This window comes from Engraulis encrasicolus, chromosome 4 (genome assembly GCF_034702125.1).
Source record: "Engraulis encrasicolus isolate BLACKSEA-1 chromosome 4, IST_EnEncr_1.0, whole genome shotgun sequence".
Classification (NCBI taxonomy): domain Eukaryota; kingdom Metazoa; phylum Chordata; class Actinopteri; order Clupeiformes; family Engraulidae; genus Engraulis; species Engraulis encrasicolus.
Genome location: NC_085860.1, coordinates 11,520,839 through 11,528,338, shown reverse-complemented (window position 1 = coordinate 11,528,338; position 7,500 = coordinate 11,520,839).

Below are 7,500 nucleotides of genomic sequence, written 5' to 3'. Positions count from 1 at the left end.
TTAGGGTCTACACTGTCTGTGTGTGTGTGTGTGTGTGTGTGTGTGTGTGTGTGTGTGTGTGTGTGTGTGTGTGTGTGTGTGTGCAGGCCCGCCGACAGGGGGGGACAACCGGGCTTTTTGTCCCGGGCCCAGGGATAGGGAGGCCCAGAACTGGGCCCTCATTAAGTTTATGATTAATGGTTCTATTTCATTTCAAAATAAGTTGGTCTTTGAGAGAGGGAGAATGCGCTATATTTGCATTAAATAAATTATGCAGATATTTTGCCTTTCCTGTCCTTAAAAAGGGATCAAGAACCCGCACCTCCCCCACCCCCAGTGCACAAATGGTTTGGTCGGTCATTACAAGAAAGAAAAAAACGTCTTCAACTTAACGCAGCTCGTGCCAATTTGGCAAGGTGTCTGAAGACGCAGTCGTTCAAAACAGGGGGGCAGAAAATTAAGGAAAGGGGAAAATAGAGGAAGACACCAGAAGCCCCAGGAATTCAGTAAAATATTCTTCAGATTATGCAGGTACTAACAGGCAGAGGACACAAACAAAGCAAAAGTTTCCCTTCATAAACAGACACGCACTGCAGCATTCATGTTTAAAAGGAGAGCAGTCACACTGTCACAGTCACACAATAGAAAACGGGCATCGCATAATTTTATAACAGCTTAGTAAAATTGTGTTTCAAATCTGACCATCAGTGACCTTAGCTAAGAATATGCACATTAGCCCGGAATCATACCGTGATGAGAAGTTGCGTCGCACGCAGGGAGAGGGCAAGGGAGAACTTTTAAAACAGCGCTATTAATATGCAACGCTATAAACGCTTAGCGCGTATAAATCCTGCTTAGCGCAAATACTAACACAAGATCAACCTATTAACTTTGTGGGGAGAAATACAGTGTAGATTCGTTTTGCATATAGGCCTACATTTCTGCAACTTGACTTGTTCCTGTGTTTGGCTATTCCTGGTGTGGGAAGCACAGCACAAGACCTGTGTTCCACTGACGGAGGAAGGGGGGCCCATTGATATTTTTTTGTCCCGGGCCCAGCCAAGCCTGTCAGCGGCCCTGTGTGTGTGTTTGAGCAAACTGCAGTCAGCAGGGGTGTCGTTCAGGGGGGTAAAGTGTGACTGATTCACCGGGGCCCACACACAGTCCGATTTATGAAGATATATGGCTGGGAGGGTCCATTGGAGCTGATTGTACATAGGGCCCAAAACTACGACGCCCCTGGCAGTCAGTGACGACGTAACTTCTGAAGGGTCAATACACTCACCCACCAGCCCCCTCACTTGGGATTTTTTAGTTAGGCACAGCCAGGCACTGTCACATGTGGCAGACGAGACCCTCCCATTCTTCCTGTGTGAGTTTAATGAGCTTTTGACTGATTCATGTCTTCTTGAGCACGATGCTAAAAAGGCTAAATGATTAAGGGGTTTTACAGTGCACTAATGTCCATATCTCATCTGGAGGTACAGTGCACTAATGCCTGTATCTCATCTGGCTTTGAAGTCCAAGTCTCCCAGGTCTTGTAAAATATCTCTGAAAGACAACAGAGAAATGGTCAATCATTGCTGCCACATAAGTTGTTCTTTTTTTCACAAATAGGGCCAGCTGGCCTGTACAGCCAAGTGGTTTTCAAAGTGGGGGCCAGGGACCCCTAGGGGGCTGTGAGGTGGTGCTAGAGGGGGCGGGGACCCCCGGGGGGCCGCAAGGTGGTGCTAGGGGGGCCAGGGACCCCTGGGGGGGCGCGAGGTGGTGTTAGGGAGGCGGCGAACTGGTACTAGGGGGGTTGTGGTACTAGTTTGGCAGGAGAAGTGGCCCCTGGCCTGCATGCAATATAAAGTTTGGGCACCCCTGCTCTGTGGCCTGTTCAAAGGGCAAGGCACAGATGAAACCACCACATCTACGGCTCGCTGGTCAAACCAAAAGTGATCAAAGCAGCGCAAGCAGCAGCACCACGAAAAAAACCCTGCCCCAGAGACGTGTGCACTTCCATCCCTGCGCACCTCACATCCTCTTCCCTTGTTATTGTTCTGCTGCCCCTGTTACACCAACAGCGCCAGCCTGCCACGTGAAAAAAACAGCGCCTTTGCCAGCACTGCTCCAACAACCCGCAGTGCCTTGCCAGTGTTTCCACCCCGAGAACCAGAGAGGATGGAAGAAGGAGGGGGAACAAATCTGAGGAAAGACCCTTCACTGGCAGTGGCAAGGGTTTGTGGAGTGGCCTTGAGAGATGATCCCACAGGCCGAGGCTCGTGCTACCGCTTCCTAAGCCCATGTGGGTAATGGATGTGGACGGAGAGCGATCCAGTCACCCCGAGCTCAAAGATATTATGTCACAGATCGTAAGTCATTGCGGCTTCTGAGAACATCATGCTGCTGAGGTTTTTTCTTTTCTCTGTGCGGCCGTATATTCACTAGGAACAGGACCGTCTGCAGGCTGCAGGACCCGTCTCCATATTTTATTTGGACGGACTTGAGACATACTGCTGACATGGCATGCGGTAAACAAATGTGACCGCGATGTAACTGTTCATGACCACGTGGCACGCTTAGCTTACTGTATGTTCCTCATCTGAAGCAGATGGACATATCATGCAAGAGTTGTCGAAAGAGGGGGAAAAATGCGAAATGAGTGAGAGATGGAGAGATATGTAGATAGATGAGAAGAATGCAGCTGTGCACTGGTGATAATAGGAGGCCCTGAAGACTGAACTCTGCTGCACTGGAACGGCTGCAGAGGAGATCCCAGTGTACTCGCCAAGTTAAAAAAAAAGTGGACCTTTCATCTTCTCCGTAGTAAACTGGCGTCCCCAGGAGCGTTCCAACTAGCTCTTGCTTTTGTTTCCAAAGCAGAGGGTTTGGGATGAAATTGGTAGCAACAGCTCAAGAGTATACTGCAGCCTACCCAATGTTTCCAGGCTTCTCTGTCTGTTTACTGCACTTGAAGACGACTTTTCCGAAACCCTATAAAATCCATTGAAATGCAATTTTGAGAAAATAAAATTGATTCAAAGGGAACATTTGGGGGCAATTGGAACAGGGAGAATGTTATCTGATTTTTCCTAACCAAATTCAAATGATAAAACAGGTGATTTAACAGATATGAACACCATCCCCAACCTTACCTCTTTACCCCCACTGTCACCAGAAGGTCATGACCGAGGCCAGAGGAAAACAATTGGATGTAAAATACATATTGATTTGCTATTGATGCGTTCATCACATTTCACAATGAGACATCTGATAATGCCAAGTACAGACAACCAGGAGAGTGATTTGTGTTTCACTAGCACTGACAAATAATACATAGATTTACAGACACGTTGTTGCAAGGTCATGTCCTAATGTCTGAGCCCACACCAAAAAACACCTCATCAAGAAGGTCATGACGGAGCCAGCCAGATGAAAGCAATTGGATGTAAAATACATATTGATTTGCCATTGATGAGTACATCACATTTGACAATGACACATCTGATAATGACAAGTACAGGTGACCGGGAGAGTGATTTTGACACTGAGAAATGACACATGGATTTTCAAAGACCTTGTTGCAAGGTCGTGTGATTAATTCTGAGCCCACACCAGGATAAAGAGCTAATCAGCGGTGTGTTGTTGTCCTGTCTGACCTGGCTAGACGTCGCTCCATGGCAGACAGCAGGGACGCCGCTAGACATAAGCAGAGTATGCAGAGTGCTTGGGGCACCAACCACTTTGCCCCCAAAATTGGGGCCTCTTAAATTAAGACAAACTAAAAAAGTCATGAAAAAATATTGGATTACATCATAAAACATATATTTATTAGATAGTAGATTGTTGCTATTATTATTATTATTATTATTATTATTATTATTATTATTATTATTATTATTATTTAATTATGGGGGGGGGGGCTCCTGACCAATTACGCTTAGGGCCTCCAAAACCTTGGCAGCGGCCCTGTGTTGTTCCGACCCTGTTAACAAGGACATTTGTTAGAGCAAGGAGTGCAGAGGCTACGGGGGTTTGGGGGAGAGTAATTACAAACAAAAACAGCCTCATTAGCTCCTGCTGCTGAAAAGAAGTCCTGAAACCAAGAAATGCCAACGCACAGGGCACAGGGCACAGGGCACCCATCTGCACCGTAGTCCCTCATTACATCCACTGGCAATCAGTCTCCTCTTATCTCATTGCATAATGAGGGAGTCAGAGAGTGAAGCACAGATGAGAGATTACTGAAGGTAAGGAAAAACGAATGCGCAAGAAGTCTTTCTCCATTGTAAAAAATGAGAAGTTCCCTGAAGACCCTTTAAGAACATTAGGATTCACTGAAGAACCATTAGGTGCCTCTCATCACCTAAAGGTGCCTGCAGGAGCCCTAGCAAATCCACTAAACTGAGAACAGGCTCCTCAGAGAAACCATCTAAATTAAGGGTTTCTCAAAATCAAGTATACATGAAGAGTTCAGATGCAAAACCCCCTAAGTGCTTTTCAGAAATTAATCATAATTCATTTTTATTTAATACAAAACTATGAAAATTGCACATTTTTTATTTTATTTATGTAATATATCTATTTGTATGTATTATCAAGTACATGAATGTAAACCAATCCAACAACCGGGTTCTCTAAAAATATAGAAGTGCAGGTCTTCAGAAATGGAGTTAGCGTGTTTTGCATCTGAACTCTTCACATGGAATTTGCAGTGCACAATCTCACTGTCTATTTCAATGGATGGTGGTGGACGTCAAGGCAAATACTAATCTAACCTACGGAGAAAGCACATCCAATCTGATAGACTTGCAAACATCAAGTCTGCAGGCCTCTGTAAAGTTCTGTAATAGTTCAACTTTCATTATGTCAGGAACACTTTGAGCAGAAATATGTAAATAGGAAATGTAGCCCAGTGTTTTTAGAGACCAAAAGAACATGCAGTTATAATTGAGAGTGATGTCCACAAAATATTTTCTGATTTCTGTAATGAGAATTTAATGATAGGATACTGACAGAAACGTCTGGTCATTAAAGCGCAAGTATGGATATTTCTTTTTTGTTTCAAACTCCAGTTACTTTTAGTGCAGGTCATGTCCAGTAAAAGTAACACTAACATGGGGCACTTAGACCTGCATGTGCACCGCATACCATGGCACTGACCTGCATGTGTACCGCATACCATGGCACTGTGTATCAACTTTTCACACATCTTTTAACACCCTTGTGCTAAATTCAAGTGCTAGTACATCATGTACTGTAGGCAGGGCCGCTGACAGCTTTGGCTGGGCCCAGGACAAAGTCACCTGAAAGGGGCCCCCTTCCGATACATACAATGTAATGAGAACCCAATTTTGGGGCCCTCTGCCCCTGGGCCCGGGACAACTGTCCCCTTTGTCCCCCCTTGTCAGCTTCCCTGACTGTAGGTGTGGTTGCACACGTCCTCACCAGCTAATACAGTGCAGAGGATATGCCATCTCCCTTTGAAACACTGCGCTTGATTGTGTTGATTGACAGACACCTAACACTTACCTAACACTCTCTTTTTTTACAGTTCAAAGATCCATGCACAGCTTTTAGGTGATGGTAAACGCAGGAGTGGTCAATACTTCAAAAGAAAGAATGCTCTGAATAAACGAGCAAAAAGTCAAATAAGTGTGCGCTAAACTTCTTTCTTTTGATCTATATATTTTTTTGTTTTCATTTTTTTTAGCCTCAACAGGAAGCTGTATGTCCACCACCCTCCCAGCCCATTCCCACAGCCACCACAGAGAGAGAGCATTAGAGAGAGCATTAGAGAGAGCATTAGAGAGAGCATTAGAGAGAGCATTAGAGAGAGCATTGTTCTGTCCACTAGGAGAGGTCACTGGCATGTTGACAAATATGGGACCTGTGACCGTGTCCTCGTCCTTGCCATGAGGAAGCCGTGAGGAAGGCAGAGTCAGGGGTGCCCCCCCGATGAGCACACACAGCACAGCTCATCACCGGCTTCAAAGGACCAGCAGTCAGACAGCATACACTAACTTTGATGTTTATATCAAATGGCCTTGCTGTGCTGTGCGTTGTGTAAGCGGGCGCTGGCGCTGGCCGTGGCTGTAGCGTAGGTTCTAAGACATCGTCGTCTCTTTGCTTATCTCTCTCCTGACATTTGCTGGCATGTAGCTGGCCATGACTGAAAGAAAATGTCGGCTGTGATGTTTTGCTGAACCTTGAGAGATCAATAGCTTGTTGTCAAATATCCATTAGTTTCTCTCTCTCTCTCCCATGGCAACTAGCCTATTTACATGCTCATCTAATTGCCATCGGCAGGCACATGTCCAACAACACGTCAGGAAATAATTGCTTCCAAAACATAATTTGTCCTTAACTCATGGGAAGAGTTCAGTCGGGTTCGAACAGTACACGTAGAGTGCAGGCTTCCTTGGAAGTAGGACTACCACAACTTTTCGTGATGAAGGAAACTCCATCTGACATTTTGGGAAACTGTTTTATTTTAGAAAATGTCAGCCTCCTTGTGGTGTTCCCCCCACGCCCCCACAGGCTACGGCTGCCCTTCAAAACCTACTTCTAATCTACAGCAGCAGGCTGTTGTCTGGTCTCTTAAGCCTCGGGGTGAGTTGAGGTCTTCCCAATCTGGGATCAATCAGAGATTTATTGTGTGAAAGCGTCGGCAGGGGAGCCTGTGGTGACATCACCAGGCCGCAGCGGGGGACTCTGCGGTGACATCACTAGGCCCTGTTGCTAATTTGGTGTGTCTATGAGAGAGGGTTATTTTTGTTACTGTGTCCGCTTTGGAGAGCACGCACAACAAGACAAGACAACAGCAAGCAGCTCATCACGTCCTAAGTGGCGGGGGGACGGGGGAGCAGGGTTGGACTGGTCATCTGGCATACAGGGCATTGATACGGAAGTGAAAGCCCATTTGGGAAACTCCAACTGCCAATGCCATTGTGACACAGCACTCCACAGCACACAAGTGATCACTGCCCATTGCACACAATGAAATTACATTTATGCCTGACCCGTGCAAGGGGGCAGAACCCCAATTGGCGCCGCAAGGGAGCAGTGCGGCGGTATGGTACCATGCTAAGGGTACCTCAGTCATGGAGGAGGATGGGGGAGAGCACTGGTTAATTACTCCCCCCACCAACCTGGCGGGTCAGGAGTCGAACCAGCAGCCCCTAATATTCCCAATGGGCTGAGAGTCCTCAGGGGCCGGTGCTGCTTTTTAAGCCTGGCTCAAACTACACGACTATCGCGCCGATTCTCGGCTGAAAACCCCCCTTACGACAATCGCTGGAACGTTACCCCCCAGGACCATCGCAAGCGATTGTCAGGAAAGATTTCCTCGTCGTGAGCGACGTTCTAAGATAGAACTTTGGCAGCTCAAAGAGTCGCCGATCGCAAATCGTAGAAATCAAACAGTGTTTGATATTTGCGACTGGAAATAGAACGTCGGGCATTGTCTCGGTGGCTGCGAGCAGCGACAAGATTGACAGTTGCGATTCTCTTCTAGTGTGCGGTGCACCCCGACGC